The following is a 14926-nucleotide window of genomic DNA, read 5'->3' as shown; positions in this document are numbered from 1 at the left end:
TTGATTCTCCTCTGTTTATAGAGATAGAAAAGAAGCAAAGAAGAATTTGTGTAGTTGAATTAATTTGACAACATTAATTCATAGAAATGATTACTGTATATTTATGATGCGTACGGATGGAAGAAAATGAAGACATGCATTTTTTCAAGGGGGGACAAGACTTTTGAACCGTGTGCATGTACCAATCACAAACAATGAGTAATTTCATTAACAAAATTGATTGATTAAATCAATAAAATAATAACATATTATACACTCTATTTGGTGGTAATTTTGAAGACCTTGGTAAATCAAGTTACTTCACAATATAAGATGTATTATATTTTTGCGCTCTATTTGTTGGTAAAATCAAGATACTTCACAATATAAGATAGAGTTTAATTGCTATGCACTGACTGTAAAATTTTTTACACTGTCAATGCATAACAATCACTCAATTATATTATTTTTTAAAAAATTAAAATAAAAGTCAAACATTTCCAATAGATTAACGGTTGTGATTCACTGACGGTGTAAAACGTCTTTACACCGTCAGTGTATTCTAATTAAATTCTATAAGATAGAGTTTAATTGCTATGCACTATTAGTGTAAAATTTTTTACACTGTCAATGCATGACAACCACTCAATTATATTATTTTTTAAAAAATTAAAATAAAAGCCAAATATTTTCAATAGAATAACGGTTGTGATTCATCGACTTAAATTTGAGGCTTTAGTCTTATCACTAAGTGTCACAAATTTTTTTTTTTAAAGTTTATTTAAAAAAAATTTAAAGTTTTTCTATAGAATTTCTTAGTTTTAAATTATGTAATTGAAAACAAAATGTCGGGAACATGATTGAATTTTCAAATTTAAAACATTACTCTATTACCCATTAAAAGCACGGAAGAGAAATTTAATTTATTTTATTATTTAATATCATATTTTTTTAGTGATAGGAATAATCAACAACAAGATTAATTCGTTAGCATCCATAAGTGGGAACAGAAGAAAATGAAAACATGCATTAAATGGCATCTTCTCTTATACAAGGGATGAGCAAAACGTTTTACACAACATTTCCATAAAAAAGAACAAGTGAAAAGTGAAATAAGAAAAAAGAATTAAAAAGGAACCCATTTAGAGGAAGTTGCATGTGCACTCTGATTTCAAAAGTCTTTCTTTACTTGTTTAGGGTGTGTGCGTACCGATTGAGTGATGGCATGCACTTGTTTTGTAGTAATTAAGAGATATTTAAGATGGGTAGGGACTGAGTAAAATGAAAACAATCGTCAAGAAAGACCAAGACTTTTCAACCAATTTGTATATCTCTCTCAATGATTCTGCTCCCCGCTCCATCGTCAAGAAAGATGATAAATGCAAAGTTGAAAACTTTATCTCACACCTTTATGTTTATACTTTTCTTCCTATATTTTTTCAAAAATAACCAATTTAACCTTTTTACATAGCAACTATTTACCATTCAATTTTTAACTCTCTCATTTAACCTTTTCAAATTTCGTGTAAGTTCACTCCTACAATAATGGCTTAATGTATCATTTGGTCCCTTAGTTTAATTTCAGTTCAGTCCCTTATATAATAAACGTTACATTCAGGTCCCTTATTTATACTTCCGTTAGTGAATGTTGTCTTTTTTGTTAAGTTTCATGTTTTTCTGTTAGTTTTTGCCGTGTTGGCAGTCGAACTGGGCATCATTAGGTCACCTGGATTTATGATTAACACATTTGAATAAAAATGACATTTCTTCTTAAGGTTTCATATTTCTTTCTCATTGTTCCTTTTCATTAACCCTTTCACCTTTTCTCCTACAACCTCTTTCGTTCATCAGCATTCGTGAAACGTTCATCTCCATCTCCATCTTCGTGTGCAAAGGTACAATACTATTTATTCAATGTTATCAGTGTTCATTTCTTCCATTTCCGTTCATCTCTCCTACTGATACTTCGTTCGTCTTCATTTTTTAGGGTTTGTGGAACAAGAAGATCTTCTACATTCTGTGATAAGGTATGAGTAATGCAAAATATTTGTAGTTTTGTTACCCATAACTGGATTTCTCATTTAGGATTTTACATATTCCGTCTCTAAGTCATGGTAGTCGCTTTGTGTGCATTGTTCATCACGGGGGTGAGTTTTCTGAGTTCACGAAACTAGGGTATAGTGGGTTAGAGGAAATATGCAATGTGAATCCTGATTATTGGAGTTATTTCGAAGTATTAGATGGGTTAAGAGAGTTAGGTTACCCGGATATAGAGAGTCTTTCATATCATGACCAAATAGAGAGTAATAGCATTGTTGAGCTGAAAGATAACAAAAGAACTAGGAGGATGCATACAATAGCTGAGTAGACTGGGTAAGTCCATTTATATGTTTTGCATTATGTGCTACAAACTGATATTATAGGCCATTTCAGCAAAGGTCATAAGCTTTTAAAACAACATTACTTCACCTATTAATAGGCCATTTCGAATTTAGAAGATCACATGATATAAGCCTATCATCTTCATAGAAAATTTCATATTTCTATCTTCTCTTCATTCGAATTTTCATCTCTTTTATGCAAACTCAAATATAGACTGAATTATCTTGTGTATTCATGCCAGTCAATTCTAAGACATTTTGAAAGTGCTTAAATACAACTAATTAAGTGATTATATTTACTATTCAAGTCTGGATTCATTCGACTTAAATTTTTTATCTAACACCACCAATGCAACACATGTGCTTCGACCTCTTGGAGTCTTTTGCCTTATGTTAGTGATTAGTGACTGCGAGTCAAATTGTTTATTTCCTAAAGAATAAAGTTTATATGAAAATTAATAATATTATTTCCTAAAGAACAAACACACATTTTTCTTGATCTTTCCTTTCATAAGATTTACAAAGACCTTCAAATGATCCAAAATGTCAAAATTAGGCAGCTATCTCACCATGCGCGATCCCCTCCAACATACTATGCCACACGCAAGCTGCCACTAGACAAAGAAGGAAATGGTATAAGTGCATTTAAGCCGGTCCTAAATAGAGCGGGCATACTAGGTTGTGCACACCAATAATAACCCATCTTTCGACCAATCCATCCCTTATTTGAAGCATAATCAAAAGAAGTCTCTAAGCAAAGACTTGAATCTTGATTGGGACATAGGATTTCCACCCCTAACTTAAGCATAATCGAAGTGCAATCCAACCTATAACAAGCAGCCTTAATAGAAAAACTTTTTGCATCACGCCACCATACAAAAATATCATCTAGAATTGGAATCGGGTTAACATTTGATAGAATGTTATGCAAATAGTCCCATTCACACCATGATGAATCTTCAAAAAGATATGATTGATCCTCACATTCCTAACCCATACACCATTTAACCAGTGCCCTAAACCATAAATGTTTGTTCTTGAATCCTGCATAATATCAAATAAACCAGGAAATACCAAATTCAGAGGAATTGAACTGATCCATATATGCGTTCAGAAGTCAATTGCTAAACCATTTCCTAATTTGCAAGCAATGTATTTCCAAACCAATTTGGAGCGTCCCTCCAAACACCTACTAAAGACCTTAAAACTCTCCACCAAAGCAAAAAATTTCTACTGTTAACAGTTCAGGACAGGTCAAGGATCAATCCTTTAATGTCACCATATTTGAAAGCTAAAAGGAGATGCCAAATAGATATATGATCTGAAATGATTTTCCATGCCCATTTACTCAGCAACACCATGTGGATGTTTACCAGTAATTTCTGACAAACAACCGCTGGTCCTCCAAACTGGGTGATTTGGTAACTTACAGGATCGACTAGATTGATCCTAGGACATGTGTCTCAAAGTTTTAGTTTTCTCTAAGTTCATTTTATAAGTGGTCATATTTTTTATTTATGAATAAGAACAAGATTCTTTTGTAAAAGAAACTAAGTATTGTCTAAGTATTAAGAATAAACCTTCGACTACAAAGTACTGGATAAAATATAAAAGTTGAATCTAAAAGGTTTGTAAATATTGTAAAGTGTAAGAAAGTAAAGGTTTTGCCAAACATGTAAAAAGGTCTGACTGAAAATAAAGGAAAATAAATGGCGAAAGACTGGAATTAATGAAACTATAAATGATATTAGAGCAAAGAAAACAATGGTGTTTTCATACATACATGATCAACCGACTCTTTTCTCTCGCGCCGGTACTTCAAGTATTTGAGTGATTTTTGTATACAATGTGAAAAACACACCAATCTTAAAACCTAAGATTCCTATTTATAATGATTCGACCCTAACGGTCTCTACGCAGATAAGTGCCACGCTCAATATTTCAAACGAAAGGATTCTGATGATACCACGTGTTCTTCTGACGAACAAACGCAAGTTTAATTTCAAACCCTTCCCGCTCGAAGCCTTTTAGAAACCATATCCAACCTGGTTGTCAAAGCAAATTTCTTCATATAAAATATTCCAATTACGCACTTGAAGCTGTATTTTACTTCGACGTATTAAGTCTTCATAAGGTAAATCCAAAAAAGAAATAACTTCTATAAAGCCACATTTCAAGTTGGTCGAAATTCCAAGCTAACAGTTGAATGATTCACATTGCTTGACCCCTAGGCCACCTTCAACTTTGGATTTGCAAATTGCAGTCCAGGATACCCAATTTATTCTCCTCTTCTTCTCTTCGCCATTCCAAAGGAATGCTCGTTGAATTTGTATAACTTTTTGAATAACCACTTTCAGGGTTTTGAAGAAGGAAAAATAAAATAGAGGGATGAAATTCCAAACTGAGTTTTGAAGTGTCACTTGAAATCTAAGAGAAATCAGTTTTCCTTTTTAAGAAGAGAGACGTTTGCGAAGCTTAAACAAAATTGGATCACAAATTGTGCGCCTACGAAGCTTAACCCAATATGATTGTGTCATTCGCGAATTGCAGGAGATTAAACTTAAGATTTTTTGACACTTTGAAAGGATGAAAACTCGCCAACGAATAAGCATTTCTCAAAAGGCCTGCTATACCTCACAAATAATGAACCAAAAATTCTTCCACCCCCTTTTAATTTTATTGTGACATGTTCCTGTTCATTGTAAAATTTGTTTCGGTAAATTCAAGCATGTTTTAGGTGCAAAGGTAGATAAATATATTTGCAACGAAGTAGATGAAAGATGTGCAATTGCAACATATTTTTTGACGTTATTAGAATTTTTATTTACCGGAAATATTTGTATTTCTTGTAGTAGATTTGTGTAATAAAAATATATTATTAATTTAGTTTTTCTGCAAAGCATCATTATAAAAGTTGTTCAATCATGAAAGTTGTTCCCTCTTTGTTCCTTGTGACCAAAGGTTAATTTAATCAACTAAAAAGGAATTGATTAGTTAGATATCTTCTAATAAGTAATGTCCAATTAAATTAATCAGTATAATAATACAAGACTAATCAGAAGCTAACAGAGCAAATATAAAAACAGATTAGTTTATAAACTTCAATTGAGAATAATTAAGGGAGTAGGTAAACTAGTTTATAATTTGAAGGAGGTATTTTTCTCAAAGTAAAAAGAAATAATGATCATACTAAAGGTTCATAACGATAGTTTAACTGAAAATGTCACGAAAAACTTTAGATAAAAGTAAAATGAACCATTAATAGATAATAACTTTAGATAATATATTAAAAGATAATATTCTTCAAACGTTTAAGCCATTTAGAAAGTGCATGCTGCACACTAGAGCTGTCAAATAAGCCCTATATTTGAAAGCCCCACTTATTTAGCCCCATTAAGACCCTAATATATCAAGCCCTTATTGTTGATGATTTATTTTAGGCCCTAAAGTTTTAGGCCCTCTACATAATGCATTTATTTTTGGCCCCATTGAAAGGGCCCTATTTTATTCCAAAACTTGCACAATATTCAATTTGCATCAATATTCTATTGTGTGTTCTGTTCAGTAAAGAGTTGTAATTTGTTGAAATAAAGGACTTTTATTTTGAAACATAATTCTTTGATTCTTAAATCACATTTATAGTGGTAGCCATATCTTTTTATGTCTTTGAAACCAGATCAGTAATACTTCTTGCTTCAAGTTCCCACGTATACTTATATTAAGATCTAAAAGTTTAAGAATTATAATTACTGTTAAAAAATAGTTAAATGTTCAATAAGTTAAAAACTTAAGAATTATAATTGTTTATTTGTTCAACAGAAAGTACTTTTATTTTAAAACCAAACTAATGAAAGAGACTAAAGAGAAGTATATTTGTTAAAATCTGTATTATTTGAATTCATTTTCTATCTTTATAGTTGATTTGCCATTAAAAAGGCTAACTGATATTACTTCACATAATAAAATTATTTTATCGTAATTTGTTATATTAGTGAAGTTTTTTATTGATAAGATATATAAGTTGATAATAAATAAGTGTTTAGTAAATGCGGTTAATGATAATCTATAAAATATGAGCTTCATTTTTTTTATTTTTTGAAAAAACTCTTTTTAAATCTTTTTTAAAAAGTTGTTTTATTTTGAAAACTTTTAACAGTTTTTTTTAAAATTTTTTTTTTTCCTTTTCATAATTATTTTTTTTTTTATTTTATTTGGGCCTTATGGCCCCCTTTTGAATTTTAGGGCCTTCTAAGTTTAGGCCCTATGCATTTGAGGGCTTACTATTGTTAAACTTTTTTAGGCCCTCTTATTATTGGGGCTGGGGCCCAAATTAATTGACCCCTTAAATTGACAGCTCTACTGCACACACAGTCATGAAAAGAGATAAGGCTACATTACACAAACAGAAAAAGTTCAAACTTCAAGCAATAATATCTTAATATTTGAAAAGACTGACATCAAATTAATTCACTCTTCTTCGATTTGCACCGACTCTGTTGTGTGTTCTCTTCAGTCTTACGTTAAACATACCTTCAAAGAATCTTACAAGCCATGCCGGTTTTCCAATGAAGAACACATTATATCCAAAGAGCTGCCCAGATATTGCTCCACACGTATATCCTGTTACCACCGCTTTCCATCCATAACCTGATTCCTCTTCATCTTCAGAAATTGAATGTGGTGGTTGTTGATCTTCATCATTTTTGCATGATTTAGAGAACGGGAATCCACATAACATTGTATTTCCATCATATGATGTATTTTCAAATGTATCAAACTGTGGACCTTTAGGTATGATTCCCTCAAGGTGGTTTTGTGAAAGGTTTAAGAAAGAGAGAAAATTCAAATTTGTCAAAGCTATCGGAATCTCACCTATCAATTGGTTCCTTGAGAGATCCAACCACTCCAAATTTCTCAAATTACTCAAAGATTGAGGAATATTGCCTGTGATTTCATTGTTTGAAAGGTTGAGACCTTTGAGAGAAATTAATTCTCCAATGACAAGAGGAATTTCTCCTTCAAACATATTGTTTGATAAATCAATTGTTGTGAAAGTAGTCAATATCCTCGTTAGCTCCATAGAAAAACCTTTCATTACAACCACCACAGAGTCAGTGTAGTAACTCTCCTTACCTATGTATTTCGGACCAATTTGGTCGTCATTCACATTCATCATTCCTTGAAAGTTCTTGATGCATGATGTTGGCAAGGGTCCACTAAACTTGTTATGAGAGATGTCAAAAATTCTCAACTTTGAGAACGAATGCTCAGTGCTAGAACATGTGATTTTACCATGAAGTTTATTTGATTGTGGACTGAGTACTTGTAACTCTTGTAGAGTTTCAAGCCAATTTGGAAATGCATCATCTATGTTGTTGTTTCCAAGGTCCAAAATTTCAAGGTATGTGCAGCGAGCCAAAGAGCGTGGTAGTGGTCCTTCCAATTGATTGTCATTCAACTTTATTGTCTCAAAAAAATAATTTTGTTTTGAAAAATTTCTAGGAATGCTTCCATAGAAGTTATTCATCTGCATGTCCAATATAGAAAGAAAAGGAAATGTTCCCAAGCATTGTGGGATTGTCCCTGTTAAATTGTTGTGAGCCAAATTAAGCACAATCAGGGAACTTGCATTGCACAATGACAAAGCAATGTCTCCTGTTAAGTTGTTATTTGAGAGTAAAAAGTATTGAATGCCATATGGTGGAATTGGAAGATCTCCTTGCAACTTGTTGAAACTAAGATCAATGTGATAAATGTTCTTCCATGATGAGCTTAAGAGCTGACTTTGAAACCATTTGGGAATTTTCCCATGAATGTTGTTATGAGAGAGATCTAACATTCTTAAATTTGGTAGGTGTGCTAGGAATTTAGGAAAACTAGTAATGTTAACTGATGATAAATCTAAGTCTTGAAGGTTAGGTGTGAGGATTTTAGCTTTGTTATCAATGTTGATAGAAAGAGCAGTATTGTGTGAAAGATTGAGGAATTGTAGATTTTTAAATGTTGAAAATTGGTGAAAATGCACAACACCACTCAAGTTTGTCAATGACAAATCTAAGCGAGTAAGATTTTGGAGTTCAAATATTGAATTTGGAAAATGACCATGTAAGTTGTTATTAGAGAGAATCAAATATTCCAAAGAATGAGTTGAGAAGTTACCAATGAATCCTGTAAGGTGATTGTCACTGAGGTCCAACCATAACAAAGAAGGCAAATAATAACACCATTGTGGAATTGTTCCATTTAACATGTTATGTCCTAAAAACAGATTGATCAATTTTGAATGTTTTGTGATTTCACTTGGAATTGGGCCAACTAGTTTATTATATGAAAGTATTAAATGTTCTAATTTGATTAAGTTTTCAAAAACATTTGGAATGTTGCCGCTAAATTTATTACCTCCAAGATTTAAGAAAGTGAGGTTTGTAAGTTTTAAAAGTAATGATGGAATCTCTTCCTCAAGATTGTTTTCAGAAAGGTCCAAGAATGTGAGTTGAGTCAGGTTCCACAAAGATGGAGGAACCGTTCCATTAAAATTGCAGAATAGAAGGTTTAAGTGAGTAAGAGACTTCAACTGACCTATAGAATAAGGAAATTCACCTGAGAAAGCAGTTAGGGAGAGGTCCAAGTACCTAAGAGGACTGCTCCAGTTGAACTTTGGAAGTTGACCACTAAGATATTCATTACGTGACAAAACTAATTTTTTAAGATTGGGTAGAGAGAGGATGTCAGATGACAAATTTCCTTGCAACCCAGTGTCTCTTAGACTAAGAGAAACCAAAGAGGAAGACAAATTCTTTAGCATAGACAAAGCGCTCTCTCTGATTGAACTCATATTCACATGATCTAGATAAAGCTCTCTTAAATTAGTAGCATTATGAATGAGTTTCTTCCATGTGAATGGATTGAGTTTCATGCCATAATTGCTAAGATCAAGTGATACTAATTTTGACAAATGAGAGATTGTGGAAGGAATATTACCAGTGAGGTTACATAATGATAGATTGAGATGTGTGAGATGAACTAGATCACCAACACCAACATGGAGTGGAGACCAAGAAAAATCATTAAAAGCCAAGTTGAGTTGTTGAAGGTGTCTAAGTTGAAAGATAGTGCTATTGGGATGTAATTCACCTTTTAAATTGTTGCAACTAAGGTCCAGACCAATCACGTAGTCTGAAACGTTGTCACACGTGACACCATCCCACTCGCAACAGTCTTTACTCTTTTTCCAAGATTCTGTCTTGAAAGAAAAAGAGGAACACCCATACGGTGGATCATATTCAGGTTTAGATGAAGTGTTGACAAAAAAAGAGTTCTTGAATTGTAACAAAGCAGAGGTGTCGTGAGGATTTCATAATGAAAAAGTGTTGGAAGTAAAAAGTGTAAGTAACAGTAAAAGCAAGTGAAGGGAAAAATAAGGCAATACTAAAAGTAAGGATCCCATTTAGAGAAACTTACACTTGCACTATTTATTTTTTTGTAAAGCTTGGTGATGTTGGAAGTAGCAATTGATTATCCAGTGTTTATATAGGAAACATAAGGTGAAATTAAGCATTCACAAGAAGCAAAGAAGAAAATTGAGTATTGACATTCTCTTGTTTGGTAGTAGGGATACTTTTCTTCTACCGTATGGAGCACTTCAGTAGGGATAATTTGTGTGGTTGAAATTTTAGTAATATCATAATTGATAAAAAATTTATTACTCCCAAGACTTTTGAACGTTAGTGTCCATATAATTCCATAGAAGAAAACGAAAACATGCATTTTTTCAGAGGACCCATAGTTTTCAACCGTATGTATATATCACTCCTAACACGAAGACAACGAAATAGAAAGAGTACTAAGTCAAAATAATAATAATAATAACATTAATTGTGTTACAAGAGGAGAATTGTTAAAACAATTTAAGATAATTTTTCAAGAGAATTGGCAAAAATGCTCTCGGGATTCCGTAGATGCATATTCAGAAACATTTTTTTTTGTTTAACAGTTTTGTTGCATCTACGAACACAGTAAAACAAGGAATTTTTTCAATTAATTGAGAAAATTTGAAATTAATTAAAAAAAATTTAAATTAATCCTTAATTAAGTGAGCCATATGAAAATATATTTTTAAGTGAGCCATATGAAAATACATTTTTAAAACCTTTAAATATATTATTCTCTATTTTAAGTGAGCCATATGAAAATATATTTTTAAAAGACCAACAATTTTGAATGTATTACTATTATTTTTATTTATTATAATAAATTTCTTGATCTAATTATTATGCATTTTAAATTTATAATAAATGTCGAAGTGTCGAATGACCTAGCCTCGATAGAATTTCAACTTAGTATTGTTTTTAGTTAGCTGGAGACTGCTTAGTAAACAAGCAATCTCAGCCTATAAATAGGGAGGTACTCTATCATTGTAAAATCCTGTAGTTTTTATTTATTGAGAAAAGTTGAATAAAAATTTCAGTTTGAAAACAAAGAGAAACCCCAAAAATATTCATCTTCCTCCCTTTTCTCTAAAACCTTAATTTCTCCTTTCTTTTGCAATTCATCTTTTCTTTCTTTTTTTCGTTATCGTTGTGCAGCAGAATCATCTTGCAATCAAGGTGTGGTTGATTCACTTGAGTGAAGAGTGAAGAACAAGAGGCAAACTTTATCAGAAAGATTGATTCTTGTTCATCAAGTTGATTCGAAATTCTCCAAATTTTAGGAGTAATTCCAATATCTGGTATCTAGAGCACTTACTATGTGATTCTTGGGAAGCATATCATGGTGAATCATCTGAACTGACATTTTCTAGCGAGTCTTCCAATTCTAAAAGTTGACAACTATGAAAATTAATTTTGGTTTCAACCTATAACATCTCGTGTTATTCCTAACCTATAACACCAGCGTTAATCTTCCTCTTACCATTTTCAACTTCTTGAAGGAAATAATAAAGACTTCTCGGGGGAAAATGATTTTTCTCATACCTTATGGAAGAATTCTTTCTGAACTTTTCTATAAGTTAGGGATAGTTATGGGTGATGTTGAAGTTAAGTTCACTGAGAAGTTTGAATTTGTTGATTAGTTTTATTGGTTGTGTTGTCTTTTATTATCAATGATATTTTCTTTTTCTATTATTGCCTATTATTGTTTAACAAAGTTTTTGAGAATTACTAATTAACAAAATAAAACATGGCATCAGGAAAAGACGCCAAGAGATAAATCTTTGAAAAAAGTTTTAAATACGAAAAAAGGGATTTAAAGGGAATATTACATCAGTTCTAAAAAAACTGAGATAACAGATTTTTTATGGATTAAAAAAGGCGCTAACTTATAGCTTTATTACTTTTAATTTTTAAAACGTAACATGTTGTTTATCATATTAAAAAAATAAAACATTACGCTCTGAGGACATATCCTCTCGGTTTTTGGCATGTTAGAGATAAAAGCTCCGTCATAAAAAGTGTTATTCGGTGTAGTGCATTTAGTCATAGTTGAAGTAGCCAGTATGGACCAGCAAGTAGAAAGGTTGTTCCTAATTTGTACTTCTTCAGGAATTCGACAGCATCTTCTAGAATATCGTAAAGACTGTCTTCTACACTCTGCCGCTAGAATAGGGCATTTAAAACTTCATCATATTGATGTGGTAAATATCAATTTGGAGTCTCTAATGATGTCTTCAACTCATGTTGGTAGTATTGGCGCGCAACACACCTGTGATAGGAACCTGGTTTGATAGGGAATCAAACTGATACAAAATGATTAAGGAGTATTTGTGTATGAAATTCACTTTAACAAGTGGAAGTACCCTATACCCTATCATGGTAAGTCTTGGCTAATAGAGTATTTTATATATAGTCAGTTTGTTATTTCTATATTTCTACTATTCTAGATTACTGAGTTGTCAAGTTTGTTACAACAACCTCAGTTAGTTAGATCTAGATAACTTTCCTCTCTCTCTCTCTATAAATAGAGAGCTCCTTGTATCTCTTTCACTATGAAATACAAATGAGAGATTCTCACTCTATTCTAATTCTCTCTGCATTATCAAACTCTATCATTGTCTGCATTTTCTCTCTGATCATTGTTAATATACTTTTTTGGCAACTGTAGGCCAGTTTTTAGCCACCATCAGGGGACTGTTGGATTTTCAACCAAAGAGCACCTCTAGGTTCACCTCTTCCTACTTGGTTGTCACCTGATGTCTAATTAGTGGAAAGCGAATCTCGCCATAATCTTTTTTTGCTTCGTTAGGTACATGAAAGTCACTCGCCACCAACCAGTCTTCATATTTTAGTTGTGCCTCCACAAAATTGCTTGTCAATCTCTCCTAAGTCTATTTTATGTTGCACATTACCATTTATCCATGATTTGAGTAGTAAGTCTAAGTTTTATGGATGCTATTACCTATATTTTTTTTTTTCATGTAGCTTTCTGTTTCAGTATAAATTTCTTTTGTTAGAACAAGATTTGTTCTGATCAATATGCTTGTTTTGATGATAACATTATATATGAATTTTGTATAAGACAATGTGGTACTCTAATCCTTTGCATTTTCCATTTCAGGAAATATATAAAGAGTATGCATAATTCAACACTCAGAAGCACTGACTCAGAAGGTTTTGGATGGCTACATCAGAACATGCTCTGGCAAGACATCAGAAGATGGTCAAGCAGAATCAGAACATGGACTATGAAGCATCAGAAGAACATGAAGTCAGAAGCAGAAACACTGATGTTCTGATTGGTATCACGCTCAAGCTCTTCAAAGTCAGAAGACAAGAAGATGCTCTGCACCAAGCTGAGTCACTCTGATATTCAAACGTTGTATCTACAAATCTAAGTTCAAAAGCAAGTACAAGATGACAGGCTATTAAATCTAATCTCTGACTGACAAAAGGAACGTTAGAAGCTACAAAAGGCAAAGTCAGTAAAAGTAGGAAAAGCATGGCTCGAGGTAGTTGACAAAAGTGTGAAACATTAAATGCAAAGCTGTACTATTCACGCAAAGCATTAAATGCAACCCAACACTCATCTTCTCAAACGCCTATATATATAGAAGTTCTAATTAGAAGCAGCTAACCAACTCTTGCAAATTATACCAAAACGCTGTCAAATTCAAAGCTCACGAACTTCATCTTCAAACCTCACAAACTCTTGTAATATTTAGTGAGTGTTAAGCTTAGAACTTAAGAGAAATATCATTGTTGTGATTATAGCTTTATAAGAAGCAAATCAATACTCTTGTAAACATTATTTTACATTGATTGTAAAAGGTTCCTAGAGTGATCAGTGTGATCAATGGACTCTAGAAGACTTAAAAGTTTTCTAAGTGGTGAATTCCTAGAGTGATCAAGTTGTGATCTGTATACTCTAGAAGACTTAGAAGTTTTCTAAGTGGATAACCATTGTAATCAGTTGGATTAGTGGATTAAATCCTCAGTTGAGGTAAATCACTCTAAGGGGGTGAACTGGAGTAGTTTCATTAACAACGAACCAGGATAAAAATAATTGTGTTCATTGTTTTTATCTTACAAGTTTTTAATGTCACACTTATTAAATCCCCTCCTTTCTAAGTGTTTTTCTATCCTTCATCTTTCGTATGGCATTGATCGATTATGAGTAAAAAAAGGTCATATCATTTTTGTTGTTTCCCTGCAATACTGATCCACCATCTTGATAACATAATTCCTCGAACAAGTATTTGTTTGAAGTCATGTTCCAAGTGCAACATGAATCTATAATCCACTCCTTACTAGAGTCACCACTTGAAATCACAAGAACATCAGATGATTCAAAATCATCTTGAACAATGGCATTAGTGCCATTATCCTTACCTCCATGATCTTTCAGGCGTTCAGAGCACACCTTTCTTGTGTGACCCTCCTTCTTACAATGATAATATCGAATGCCAAATGATTCGCCACTGTAAGACTTCTGCTGACTTTATCCCTTTTCTTGACAAACTTACTATCCTTTCGCAAGAATTTTCCCTTAACGGTCAGACCTTCACCAACAATCGAAGGTTTATGCTCCTTTCGTTTGTTCAAGTCCTTGGAATACAGGGCTGATTGAACTTCTTCAAAGGTCACAGACTCCCTTCCATACAAGAGAGTTTCTTTGAAGTGAGCATGTGAATGGGGCAAAACACACAACATTAACAGTGCTTGATCTTCATCATCGATCTTCACATTAATATTTTCAAGATCAAGAATGAGCTTGTTGAACATATCTAACTGCTCAGCCAACACTTTGTGTTCAATCATCTTGAATGAATACAAAGCTTGCTTCAGGTAGAGTCGATTCACCAGCTATTTGGTCATGTACAAACTTTCAAGTTTCACCCATAACATTGATGTCGTCGTCTCCTTTGATACCTGTCGAAGAACTTTATCACCAAGGCTCAACAAAATTGCGCTGTGGGCTTTCTCTATCATGACCGTCTTTTCTTTTTCAGTTAAAGCAGCGTCCATAGCTGCCGCTCCCTTCAACGCTTCCAAACAACCATGCTGAACTAGTAGGGATTTCATCTTCAAACGCCACAAATCGAAATCGTTCACTCTAGTGAACTTTTCAATCTC

At 32.8% G+C, this 14926-nt stretch overlaps 1 pseudogene; it reads right to left on the bottom strand.

The window, feature by feature from the left end:
• Positions 1–6442: 6442 nt before the first annotated feature.
• On the bottom strand, positions 6443–9835 carry LOC131617721 (receptor-like protein 7; annotated as a pseudogene).
• Between the last annotated feature and the right edge of the window lie 5091 nt (positions 9836–14926).

Source organism: Vicia villosa, linkage group LG7 (genome assembly GCF_029867415.1).
Source record: "Vicia villosa cultivar HV-30 ecotype Madison, WI linkage group LG7, Vvil1.0, whole genome shotgun sequence".
NCBI lineage: Eukaryota > Viridiplantae > Streptophyta > Magnoliopsida > Fabales > Fabaceae > Vicia > Vicia villosa.
This window is presented reverse-complemented; position numbering and strand designations above follow the sequence as displayed.